At 40.3% G+C, this 14,309-nt stretch overlaps 1 protein-coding gene across 6 annotated transcripts in view; it reads right to left on the reverse strand.

Annotated features, from left to right (window-relative positions):
- SF3A2 (splicing factor 3a subunit 2) overlaps positions 1-14,309 on the reverse strand; it is a 101,300-nt gene that overhangs the window by 30,269 nt on the left and 56,722 nt on the right. For 2 of the 6 annotated variants that reach the window (XM_078670137.1, XM_078670135.1), the window contains exon 2: positions 3,533-3,602. The exons of 2 other annotated variants lie outside the window; for them this stretch is intronic. The gene's annotated coding sequence lies outside the window, so the exon portion shown is untranslated. Of the gene's footprint in view, positions 1-798; positions 2,779-3,512; positions 3,606-14,309 lie in introns of those variants that run through there. 2 more of the 6 variants (XM_078670134.1, XM_078670139.1) reach the window with 2 other exon arrangements.

The raw sequence follows: 14,309 nt of genomic DNA on the forward strand, positions 1-14,309 counted from the left end.
ACACACACCCCCACACACACTCACACACACACAACCCCCCCACACACCACCCCCCCACACACAACCATCTATCGATCTATCTATCACCCTCCCTCTATCTATCTATCGCCCTCCCTCTATCTATCTATCGCATCCTCACAGCATCACTCAGCACCAACACAGAATCACTCAGGGCACCACAACATCACTTAGGGGCACCACAACATCACTATGCGCTACCACAGCATATCTGAACACCACAGCATCACTCGTCGCCACCACATCACTCAGTGCCACCACAGCATCAATCTGTGCAACCATTCAACAACTGGTTCAAATATGTTCTCTCAATGTTTCAAGCTTTATTACAAATGTCACAAAAAGATGTTAATATTTCACTTCTGTTCTTGGATTTGCGTCACAATAAAATACATTGAACATAATCTTCACAAAAAGTATTTACAAAAGTTAAAGGTATTGCCATTATAAATTACAATAACTTTAAGTATTACATTTTTTTTTTTAAAAGCCATTGTTATTTATAATATCAATACATCTAAGTCACGTAAATACAACACATATTGCATTACAAACGCTATAGGTGTCACATTTGCGAAAGTTAAAACTATTGGCATTGTAAATGACAAAGCTATTCATTTCGCTATTTTCAAAACCAACACATAAATAAAATATTTGTCATTTACAATACCAATACCTCAAACTTTTCTAATGCGAGACCTATTGCATTGCAAATGCTTGTTTTAACATGTTATACGTTTTTTCCACGGTTTACAGTAAAGTCAGATGGCAAATATTTACCATTTTGAGTTTTTACTTTTGTGCTTGACACTCGCGGATATACGTATGTTTCTACAGTCGGCGGAGCGTCTCAGTCAAGATCGGAAGCAAGGAAGAGTTGCGGTCAAATAAGAAAAATGTATTTTACATTGCTAAGTATATAGGTGGCTACGTTTATTGTAAGGTGCGGGGGAACGTACTTAGATGGTAGATAGAAATACCTGGTATGTTTCATATGTTTTTATTAGTTTTCCATTCCCATGCAGGTTGTGTTCATGGGCTAACGTCAGCACTCCCCCCCCCCCCCCCCATTTAAAAACTTTTTTTTTAACTTATTTGAAATAAAAGCAACATTTTTACTTAGTGGGCTATGTGTTTTTTTTTACTGTTAGGAGTCTTCTCGGAACAAAGATCACGTGGCTCGAGGTGAAAGATGGCTGTCTTCAGCACAGTACTACAGCGTTATTTTTGGGATATTTCGATTTGCAAACACTGTTAATTTTTAGGATTAGACTTTTATTAACAGTTTCTGATATCGATTTTTTTTGTTATTGCTTTTTTCCACATTTGTGTATTACAAAGGCTTTCTTGGAAAGTAATTTTGTTTATGGAGAATGGATTTTTTTCTGGCTATTGTAACAAAAACATGTTTTTATAAAAACTATTTTTGCTTTCTGAAAGTGTGTTTTTGGACTCAGAATCCATACAGTTGTAATAATTGAGTTGCAGGTGATGGTTTTACATTCAAACCCAAACCTTTTCTGGACTTTATTTTCTGTGGATGTTAATTTGTACACATATGGATTTTTGTTGTTATGATGATTCTTGGTGACATGTTTTGTGAAAAAGTCACCAAGGGTTAAAGAAAGAAAACAACTACAGGTATAACTCCAAATGATTATTTGGTAAAAAAACAAAAACCTGAAAAAATCAATCGAATAGCATACAATTGTTAAAAAAGGCAAGCAATTTAGGGAAACATTTGTGAGCATTAGTAATGTAATATGCATGCAATACTGTCCAGGTAGTCTGAAACCACCATCAACGAAAACTGTTGAATTTGACCCAATAGTCTCTCAGACATTTATTTACTCTTTTTGTATATATGTGGGTTCAGGTTACCCAACTGTGGTTGTGTATGTCTCATTTCTAGGAAACATTGTTCCTTCAAATTTTTTAAAAATTATACATGTTTGGATGAAGTTTGCCAATTGATTTACTGAAGGAATTGTACCATCCCTTAAAGCAGGGTTAGAAAAATCTGAAAAATGGTACTAGTCCTGCAGGTCTAGTACCTTGGAAAATCCCTTCGACCCAACTGCAACCTACTTGACCTCCGTCTCTGAAAACAGAGCAAAAGTGACAAGTTAACAAGATTTAAAGGCATCTTTATTGTTCATTCCCTTTGTGAGCAATAAAAGTGCTTTTAAATCTGGTTATCTTGTCACTTTTGCTCCGGTTTCAAAGACAGAGGACAAAAGTTAGTTTGTTTTCCTACTCGCCAGAAAGGGCGAGTAGGACATAAAAATAGCTCATCCTCATCAATTCTCCGTCGCAAATGCGAGCAGGCGAGTGAATTTGTCGAGCCCTGCCTTAAAGCCATTGTTAGTCTTTGCACCACCCTCTAAGCAGGTCGTGTAACAGTTCCACCATTCACTGCGAAACATTGCCATCCTCCTGTGACCCGACCTGCTTAGATGACCAAACCATGCATCTTCAAATAATTTAGTAGTGGTGCCAATTTCTCTTCATTTTGTGTAAAATATTGTGATTCAGAAATTGCTGTGTAGTACTCGTCTACACTGTCAGGAGGTACACAGCATAAGGCAGGTCATTTAAAAAAAGTAATCCTCAACTAAGGATGATTTTTGGATTTTACGCAAACATGCCTTAGAAAAGCAAAAAAAACTTCCATGAATTTGGGTGGTAGGGCAAATTTTTGTAACTGAATTATTCATTGATAATTCATTGTCAATTAGTACTTTTCTAGGACTTTTATTAATTGTTTTGGATTTTACAACTTTAAATAATTCAGTGTATGTTGAGGATTGCTTGCCAGGGACTAAACTATACAATAATGGGGCAGTTGTATTATTTATATTAGCATGAATAGTGTAAACTTGAGTGAATTGATTTGCGTGCTGATTTAAATTTAAATTTCAATATTTCCAAGTGTTAAAAGGTTACCGTTTGTACTAAATATTAGTATTCCTTTTTCAGGTTTTTTTTTGTATTCTTTTTTGAGGGTTTTTTGGTATTCTTTTTTGAGGGTTTTTTAGTATTATTTTTTGAGGGTTTTTTAGTATTCCTTCTTGAGGGTTTTTTGTGGTCATGCAGTAGAAAAGGTTCCTCAGAGAAAGTGATAGTTGATTCAGGGAGAATGTTAATGTCAGAATAAGTCTGTGGTGTTATTTGTTGGGGATTTCTTGCCTGTTTTTGTCTTTGTACCATTCTCCTAATATTGGGAATTGTGGGCATGCTACTGGCTATATGCGGGGGAATGGTTTCAGATACCCGTCTCAAAATTGAGCCACAGGGCTCATTGGTGGTGAAGGCAAGTTCTTTAATTTTTTGAATGTTTTCACGTACTTCAATCGCCATTGCGGAGGCAGAGTGGTTATGTTCAGCTGTCTTAACTACGGTGTCTTCCAGAGTAACAGCTCTGCCTGTGCAATAGGATGAAAAGTACTCCACGCACCTCCAATTACACCTGGTCTTATTTACCCTTTCCTTACAATAAAGGTAGCCAGCATACTTTAAAAGCCTGTTGCCTCTCCGGGATTTCACATAGCTTGCTTGATTAGCTGATGCCATTGGTCTTGGTTCTGTTAAAAAAAAAAGAGAAATAGAAGTATTCTTTTTTGAGGGTTTTTTAGTATTCCTTCTTGAGGGTTTTTTGTGGTCATGCAGTAGAAAAGGTTCCTCAGAGAAAGTGATAGTTGATTCAGGGAGAATGTTAATGTCAGAATAAGTCTGTGATGTTATTTGTTGGGGATTTCTTGCCTGTTTTTGTCTTTGTACCATTCTCCTAATATTGGGAATTGTGGGCATGCTACTGGCTATATGCGGGGGAATGGTTTCAGATACCCGTCTCAAAATTGAGCCACAGGGCTCATTGGTGGTGAAGGCAAGTTCTTTAATTTTTTGAATGTTTTCACGTACTTCAATCGCCATTGCGGAGGCAGAGTGGTTATGTTCAGCTGTCTTAACTACGGTGTCTTCCAGAGTAACAGCTCTGCCTGTGCAATAGGATGAAAAGTACTCCACGCACCTCCAATTACACCTGGTCTTATTTACCCTTTCCTTACAATAAAGGTAGCCAGCATACTTTAAAAGCCTGTTGCCTCTCCGGGATTTCACATAGCTTGCTTGATTAGCTGATGCCATTGGTCTTGGTTCTGTTAAAAAAAAAAGAGAAATAGAAGTATTCTTTTTTGAGGGTTTTTTAGTATTCCTTCTTGAGGGTTTTTTGTGGTCATGCAGTAGAAAAGGTTCCTCAGAGAAAGTGATAGTTGATTCAGGGAGAATGTTAATGTCAGAATAAGTCTGTGATGTTATTTGTTGGGGATTTCTTGCCTGTTTTTGTCTTTGTACCATTCTCCTAATATTGGGAATTGTGGGCATGCTACTGGCTATATGCGGGGGAATGGTTTCAGATACCCGTCTCAAAATTGAGCCACAGGGCTCATTGGTGGTGAAGGCAAGTTCTTTAATTTTTTGAATGTTTTCACGTACTTCAATCGCCATTGCGGAGGCAGAGTGGTTATGTTCAGCTGTCTTAACTACGGTGTCTTCCAGAGTAACAGCTCTGCCTGTGCAATAGGATGAAAAGTACTCCACGCACCTCCAATTACACCTGGTCTTATTTACCCTTTCCTTACAATAAAGGTAGCCAGCATACTTTAAAAGCCTGTTGCCTCTCCGGGATTTCACATAGCTTGCTTGATTAGCTGATGCCATTGGTCTTGGTTCTGTTAAAAAAAAAGAGAAATAGAAAAAGTGTAAGTTTATGTTTTTGCTGTTTTATTATATTTTTGTTTTTCTTTATATTTCTGTTAAAAATTAAAAAACATTGTTAATTTTTTTATTTTACTGTGGAGAGGAAAAGAATGTTTAGATACTCTTGAAAAGAAAATATTTATTGGTAGTTAATATTTTTCGCCAGGGAAAGAATTTTTTTATTATGGTTGGAAAATTGTTATTTGTTTACCTGAAAATTGGTGAGTTCTTTGCTTTTGAGGGAGTTTATTGGTAGTAGGTGTTTCTACTTTGAAGTTTTCTTTAGGTAAATGTTTCTTTTTTCAATTCTGTTATCTATTCCAAAACGAAAAATGCAATTTATTAGTTTTTTTATTAACTTTTGAGTTTTATGGTGTTTTTCTATCTATTTAATGTTGATATTTATAATACTTACATGATTATTTCTCTTTTTGTGATTTAGGATAGGTCCTGTAGTTTGGTGTATTTTAAGTTTGATGTATTTTAAGTTGTATCGTAGATAGGTGTATCTGTTTTAATAAGAATCAAAATACATGTTAACTTTTTTTTATAAATTATGTATTTTATGAACTTTGAGCTTCTTGTCGGAGTTAAATATTTGGTGCTTTTAAACTACTAAATTTGAACTTTAGTCATGGTTTAACACCAGTCCTAAGGTAAGTACTTGGTAGAGTTTAAATAGTGATTGTGCCCATAGGCACTGTCCAGCACCTGCCCTGAGGTAAGTACTCAGTGGAGTTAGAATAGTAATGTTGCCCTCCTAGTCACTGTCCAATACTATAAAACTTTATAAATAAATAATTACCTGGATGTCATTACCCAGGGAAGTTAGAATAATAATTATAACCCAGGTCACTATCCAACACCTGCTCTGATATAATTTGCACGGTGGAAGTTAAAATAGTAATTTTACTACCAGTCAATGTCCAGTGACAATCCTGAGTAAGTATTTGGTGGAGCTAGATTACTAATTTAGCCCCCTAGTCACGGTCTAGCATTTGCCCTGAGGTTAGTATGTGGAGGGGTTAGAATAGTAATTTGGTCCCTTAGTCACTGTCCAGAAACTGCCCTGAGGTAGCTACTCAGAAGAGTAAAATAATAAATGTGACTGTAGTCACTTGCCAACACCTCTCCTGAACAGAGTACAATGTACGAGTTAAAATAGTACGTTTGAATACTAGTTTTTGTCCAATACCTGTCCTTAAGTAAGTATGAGCTGGACTTAGAGTATTAATTTTGCCCCTTAGACACAATTTAGCACCTGCTTTGAGGTAAGTTGCTAGTGGAATTAGAATAGTAACTTTGCAGTATAGGGACTGTTTAACATGTACTAGAAGGGATGTAGCTGGTGATGTTAGAATAGTAAGTTGTCATCCTAGTTATTGTCCACAACTTTATACGAGGGAAGAAAGTGGTGGAGGTATAAAAGTAATATTTGGTTATACAAAATTATTGGTATTTGCTTCTATGTGTTCACCTAGATATTTTTTAGGTCGAGCCTAGGCAGCGCATGTGCTGCTCTGCGAAGCATGCTGTATTGAGTTAGGGACTTGAAGCTCCGCCCATGTCCCGCCATCTTTTCAATTGGCCCCCGTTACCATCCTTGTGAAATGGTTGCTTTTCATTCCTGAATAGGCGTGTTAGTCCCGCCTTGGTACCGCCTTGTCTGCAATTGTAACCTCCCATTACGACTGGACCTTTTACTTGTCTTGTTACACGGTCTGCTTTATCTTTGCTGTGAGCACTATTCTGTTCAATGATTTGCCCCAATTCCACCCACTATGTCGCAGCACGCTGCCCTCTTTTATTTTAATTACTAATGGGGGTCCACTTTAACTATAGCCGCCGCGTTTCTTTATTTATTTTAGCAGCACAGTACGCTTTAAGTATAGCGGCCGCGCTTATTTATTTAATTTGTTTTGTTTGTTTGCCAGTGCCCATGTGCCGCTTTCACATTAATTGAGGTCGTGCCCCTTTCTTTAGGCAACCTGCGTCTAAAAAAAAAAACAAAAAAAAAAAAAAAAAACAGTGGGCCGCTAATTAAGTGAAAGCGCGTCATGGGGCGCTTTTACAAACAAAAACATTTGTCACCTTGACAAACAGATGCTTTTTTTGTCAAAGCCCACATGTGGCGCTTTCACTTGAACAGCGGCCTACACATTTTTCTTTAGACGCGACTTGTCTAAAGAAAGAGCCACGACCTCCATTAACGTGAAAACGTAGCATGGGGCGTTTGACACATAAAATATTTGCAAGGCAATAGGTCTCGCAATTGCGAGAATTTAAGCTATCTGCAATGTAAATGGCAATAGCACAAACTCACCCTCACACCCTCGCACCCTAACCCTCACACACCCTCCCCACACCCTCATACACCCTCTCACCCACCCTCTCACCCTCACACCTCCTCACCCTCACACCCTACACCCCCACCCTCACACACCCTCACCCTCCCTCACATCCCCCTCACCCACCCTTTCACCCTCACCCACCCTTTCACCCTCACCTCCCCTCACCCTCACATACCCTCACCCCCGTCACCCCCACACCCTCACCCAACCTCACCCTCACACCCCCTCTCACACCCTCACCCCCCTCTTACACCCTCACCCTCACCCCCCCTCACACCCCCTCACCCTTACCCTCACACCCCCTCTCACCCTCATACCCCCTCACCCTCACACCCCCTCTCACACCCTCGCCCTCACATCCCCTCACCCTCACACCGCCTCACCCTCACACCGCCTCACCCTCACACCGCCTCACCCTCACACACCCTCTCATCGACCCTCACACCCTCTCTCACACACCCTCTCACACACCCTCACCCTTAACCTCACCCACCCTCACACAACCTCACCCTCACACAACTTCACCCTCACACAACTTCACCCTCACAACCCTCATACACCCTCACTCACCCTCTCACACACACTCTTACCCTCACCAGCATAGCATAAGAAAACATAACATGGCATAAGAAAACACAGCATAGCATAACAAAAAAAGCATAGCATAGCATAACGAAAAGCATAGGATAGCAAAACACAACAAAACATTGCATAGCAAAACACAACAAAACATTGCATAGCAAAACACAACAAAGCATAGCATAACAAAAACAACAAAACATAACAAAACATAGCATAACAAAACATAGCATAACAAAACATTGCATAACAAAACATTGCATAACAAAACATTGCATAACAAAAAAAAGCATAACAAAACAAAGCATAACAAAACAAAGCATAACAAAACAAAGCATAGTATATCAAAATATAGCATAGCATACCAAAACAACAAAACATAGCATAATATAACAAAACATAGCACTGCAAAGCATAGCATAACAAAACACAAAACATAGCATAAAACAAAGCACAACAAAACATAGCAAAGCGTAACAAAACATAGCATACATAACAAAACAGCACTGCAAAGCATAACAAAACATAGCACTGCAAAGCATAGCATAACAAAACACAACAAAACATAGCATAAAACAAAGCATAGCAAAACACAACAAAGCATAGCATGACAAAACAAAGCACAGGATAGCAAAACTAAACATAGCATAACAAAACAAAGCATAGGATAGCAAAACATAGGATAGCAAAACAAAACATAGCTTAACAAAACATAGCAAAACACAACAAAACATAGCATAGCTTAACAAAACAGCATAGCAAAACATATCATAGCATAGCAAAACATAGCATACAAAAACACAGCAAAACATAGCATAATAAAACACAACAAAACATAGCATAACAAAACATAGCATAGCATAACAAAACATAGCATAACAAAACACAGCATAGCATAGCATAACAATTCAAAGTATAGGATAGTAAAACATAGCATAGCATAACAAAACAAAACATAGGATAGCAAAACAAAACATAGCATAGCATACAGCATCACTCCGCACCACCACAGCATCACTCAGGGGCACCACAACATCACTATGCGCTACCACAGCATCACTGAACGCCACAGCATCACTCGTTCGCCATCACATCACTCAGCGCCATCACAGCATCAATCTGTGCAACCATTCAACAACACCTGGTTCAAATATATTCTCTCAATGTTTCAAGCTTTATTACAAATGTAACAAAAAGATGTTAATATTTCACTTCTGGTCTTGGATTTTCGTCACAATAAAATACACTGAACATAATCTTCACAAAAAGTTATTTACAAAACTTTAAGCTATTGCCATTATAAATTACAATAACTTTTATTGAAGTATAAATTATTGGAAAAAAATTAAAAGCCATTGTTCCCGTTCCCCAAAGTCTTCCAAGAAAAATGGCACCCTTGTGTGGGTAGGCCTAGTGCCCACGACAGGAAACGGTGCAAAAAGCAACGTGGACACACCACAATTTCATGTGGACACACCACAATTTCACAGTGAACAAGCATTTGCAATGCAACAGGTCTCGCATTTACCCTAGTTTGAGCTATTGGCATTATAAATGACAATGCCTTTTATTTATGTTTTGGTTTTTGAAACATAAATAAACCTCATTGTCATTTACAATACCAATAGCTTAAACTTGCAGAAATGCCAGACCTATTGCATTGCAAATGCTTGTCTTATCAGTGTCTGGATCTGTGTCTTTTCTCTGTCCTTTTCCTGTGTCACTATCAGTCATATATCACTATCTGATCTCTCCCCGATGGCTAGCCCTTATTACTTTCTTCTCTCTGCTGTGTTTGGCAAAACCAGAAATTGGGCTGTTTCATAGAGTAAATATGCTGGAAAATGGACGTTTTTGCCCATTATTAAAAAAAAAAGTTTGTTTCACCTTTCACTGCAAATGCTTAGGGGAGGTGAGATGGATGTGCTCGCTCACTACACTTTCACCTTACAGTTTAGGATATGGATTTCCACCACATTACTTTCAAAGTTCATCAGCAGCAACTGATCTCAACATGACGGCTATGAAGCACAAGTATTCAAGATTCAATATACTCCTGCTGAGACATCTGAAGATTTAAAAAATTGTATTCTATTGTTTCTGTCCGGTTTCTTCAGATGATGTTCTTCCATTTCATTCATGGAGTAACTTGCCGTCACATCAAGAAAATAAGTTGTTACTTCCTATTTGCTGCCACTTATAGACTAAGATGTTGACTGGTTTCACTTCCCATCAATCTGTAGTTTGTGAGGCAAAGTTTGCTGGGAAATGTAGTTTTTGTGATTCATGGCTACTATAAAAAAAAAGTATAATGTTCACCTCTGTATCTATAATAAGAACCAATGCTTTCCTTCACTTTTCAAGATAAGAACATCTGCATTGTATGTAACATTGAAAAGTCAACATTGGTAGCCAGCATTGGGTAGAGTTAAGAGAAGATTACATTTTTTTGTTAAAATGGCATAAAAACAGATGGAGAAGAAAAGAAGATATTGAAACACAATACACTCGGGGTTAACCTGAAAGATTGAGATTTCTCCCTTAAACCACCAAAGAATATGAAGAACATGGAGCGAATCTGGGTATTAAGTCCATACTTTTTTAAGGTAGATAAATCACCATGTTCATATGAAGTTCAATGCAAGCAACAGCAAGATATGTCGTCTACACACATAATCATCATCCACAACTGTACCCATGCCTCTTAAGGTCTTTTTCTGTCTTTTTTCGTTACTTATTTTGAATCATTTTCCCACAGTGGTGTGGGACTTTAGATAACACTGTGTGACTTTATTTTTGAGGTATCAACACATTGAGGTATCAGCGAATACTGATGGTTTCGATGTATGAGGGTTGTGCCAAATGCTTTTGCCTTTGCTGCAAAATGCAAAAGAGTATCAAGGGCCAGATTAAGAGACTGCGGGGATACTTCAGCAGATACAGTGACACGGGGCCCAGTGGCATCAGGGATCCCAAACACCAGAATTAAGGATGTTTTCTGCTATAAAAAAAGAGATAAGGCCCACTTTCCTTGCTTGCACTTGGCCTCTTGGTCCCTTTGATACACCACTTACAGTTTGCATGTGTGACAATGCAATTTTGCACTGGTGGTAGTTCACTTTTATTCCTTTATTCCCATCAACGGCGACCAACGAATAAACTACATTCGTATCAAAGCACAGTGCTGAAACAACATTTTCACCAATTGTTTGAAGCATTTAAAGGTGCAAATTTACAGAAGACTCTTTTTTTCATTTATCGCACCCTAACGTCACAAGTGTACTTAATTGGAAAATGTTGTGAAGGACTACTGTGTGATTTCTTGGGTTGTACTGCTGCTTTAAAACTGTTTTAAACAGTAATTCAAAATACTTCAATGCAAAATATCATTTTTGAAGCGACTGGCTGGCTTAAATGTAATCTTTTCCATGGTGGATCAATGCAAATGGCCATACAAAAATGACCCAGCACTATGGCAGTCAGTGTAATCCAGTCCCAGTGTCACACTTGCACATAATTGGAAGCTGTGCAAGGGATAGTTTCAGTGATGTTTTAGGTTGTTGTGCTGCTTGAGCAATATTTTTAATTGTTTATTTGAAATGCACCTCTCTATGGAGTACTTCATTGAACGTTTTACTGCGCACATAAGTATAGATTGTTTAGTAAATCATGATGGATATTATCGCCTACAAGCCATAATTCAGTTTGCAAAGAAAGTTAAATACTTCATTTATCCACTTGAAGGGATTTCTGGGTTACTTATACAGCATAACATAATTAGTATATTCCATGAACTATAACTCCTGGCGTTATACAGCGTTCCCGCGAGACAGCGCCCTCGGGCACTAGCTCCTAATTTGTTGCCTGTTTTTAATTTTTCCTGTTCCTACAGCAAGCAGTTCTGCTAAGAAATGCTTTCATCAAAGCGCCTTCCCCTCAGTGTTTAGTATTCTCAAAGCATGCAGGCAAAGTTCTAAAAAATCAGGCCAAGGAGATGAGAAAAAACAAGCACTGTCCCTTGGGTGGTGTCTACAGCAGGCTGAATCATGTTAAATTAAGTTCAGACTGAAATATGAATATTACTACCAGTCTCCAAATATGAAGTGTGACTGAATTCCAAATGAAATGGGGGTCAAAAGAGTTTAATTGTCATGCAGTTGGCGAGGGCGGCCATGTTTGAGCTTCGCGGTGGGTGGAACAGAATGTAAAGCAGGGAGATCTAAAAGATGCCCTAAATCTTGAAACACATCTCAGACCCGTCGTGGCAACAACCAGCGTCAGGATTTTGATGCGAAACCCCTGCCAGTGCCTTCGGAGCCACTGCGTTGGAAGGACGTTAGTTGTATCACGCAAGCAATTTCTTAGCCGTGGAACGCAGCTCGCGGGCGGAAGTGGTGCGAGGTCGATCCGGCGCCTTAATGACTTGACTGACAGAAATGGCGTGGCGCAGCTTTGTGCGTCTGAGGGTTGAAGGGTGCCGCTAATCAAACAAGGTGTGGTGCCTGCCACTTTAATCAAATCAGCCAGACGTGGCGCGAGAAGGCTTTTCGCTACATTAGGCCTCGCAGGTTGCCATCTGTAGCCATGGCCAGTGAAGCAGCTTAAATGAGAATTCCTATGTGTATAACAACATCCCGTCAGTTTGATCACACTGAAGCCTGGCATGACAAATCGTCTTTGAAGGAAGGCAGCATCCTTGCTGGCACGTATTAGTTCACACCTCATCTCACACATTGCATGGCCTGCTGACACGCTTTCCATGCTATTTTCTGCCACTTCCAGGGTGCATATTTTAAAAAAGAATTATGCAGGTTGCCGTTATGAGTAGCAACAGCAATATAACCAAATTGACAAAATTATTCACCCATATTTCATTAATATATCGATTTAGGCGTTAATTTGACTCAGGCAATGTTTACAATTGTTTGGAGCTTTTTGCTAATATTTAGTGGCCTGCTTCAAAACATGGACGCAATCGCAGGAGAATTTTAGGTTTTGAAATAGCAGATTTTTTAAGAGGCATGCGCTGACACCTCTCTAACCTTGGATTTCCTCACCAGCAACCTTCTCTCCTCCGCCTACACTCCTGCTCCTGTCAGGATGTACATTGAATGCCTTTGTCTCATTCACTAGATCAATTAATTCTGAAACAATACCGATTTAATGGAATAGGGAAAGAGAGCGCACACTCCTAATGGTTTCCTGCATTTGGTTCGACTTCTATTTTCCTTTGTACATCGTACAGAATACCAACAGCGATTAGTCTGCTGCCATCGTGGGATTTAGGAAGTGGTGACATTTAGCACTGTTTCTGGTTCCACTGGAAACCATGTGAAAAAAAATGTCCCATAGAGTCAGTTGCGCGGCCTCCAAAAAATTGCCTTGCCTTTCGAAAACATCATGGCTGTGCCGGGCCGCCGCGCTGCCCGCGACGACCCGGAAGCGGTTGGGAAGCCGGCCAATGCCAGCGCGGCCCCAACCGGAAGTCCCGCCCCATCGCGCCGAGAGACAGAGAGAGCTGCCCGAGGAGCCACGAAGGCTCCGCATTGAGTCCCGGTCCCGAGATGGGGGACCGGGTGAAGAGCGGCCGGGCGCATGGGGAAGGCGGGGCTCTCATGTGGTGAGAGAGCCCCGCAAAGCGCTACCGCCACCCGGGAGAAGGAGCCGCCGCCGTGCACCGCCAGAACAGGTAAGTTGAGTGAGAGGAGGGGTGAGTGGGGGTGGGGTGTACGCGTGTGTGTGTGTCTGTTTGAGTGTGTTTGTGCGTGCGTCTGTCTGTGTGCGCATGTGTATGTTTAAGGGGGGGTGCGTGTGTGTATATGCAGTGTGTGGATGCCTTTGTTTGTGCGCATGCGTGAGTGACGACGTGCGCGCTCACGAGGTAGAATCTCCGGCAGGAGACGCTCGTGACAGTCTGCTGTCCTCATTCCCCGGAATCCCTGGAAAGTGGCGACATAATTAGTCTCCCTAGACAGCAAAAAGCTTCGCTTTTTGCTTTCGTCTAGGCGAGACCTAAAAATGACCCTTTTTGGCAAAGTGCCTAGCTGGAGTTTTTGAACCCTTGCTCTGCCAGCACCTAGGGAAACCTAGCAAACCTATACATTTTTTTTAAACCTAGACACCCAGGGGAATCCAGGAAGGGGTGACTTGACTGGCTCTCGCCAGGTACTGGTACACAGAATCCCTTGTAAACCTAAAAATGTGTCTAAAAAAACATATTTCCCTCACATTTCTGTGGTGGAAAGTTCTGGAATCTGCGTGGATCCACAAAATTCAATGCACCCCACGTTCCCCAAAGTCTTCGGAGAAAAAGGATACTTCACTTGTGTGGGTGGGTCAAGTACCCGCGACAGGCAAGGGCCCAAAACCTATTGAGGCGACATCAAAATTAGCTATCACAAACTAACCTGGTTTTGCAGGGGGTCCCATGAATTTTTGGCCCCGGACTCGGCGGCCATCTAAGGAAACCTACCAAACCCACACATTTCTGATAACTAGACACTGGGGGGGGGGATTCCAGCGAGGTATGGCTTGCGTGGGTCCCCCAGCGTTTTCCTACTCAGAATCCCCTGCAAACCTCAAATTTAGCTGGAAAAATCACTT

This window comes from Lissotriton helveticus, chromosome 12, assembly GCF_964261635.1.
Source record: "Lissotriton helveticus chromosome 12, aLisHel1.1, whole genome shotgun sequence".
Taxonomy (NCBI): domain Eukaryota; kingdom Metazoa; phylum Chordata; class Amphibia; order Caudata; family Salamandridae; genus Lissotriton; species Lissotriton helveticus.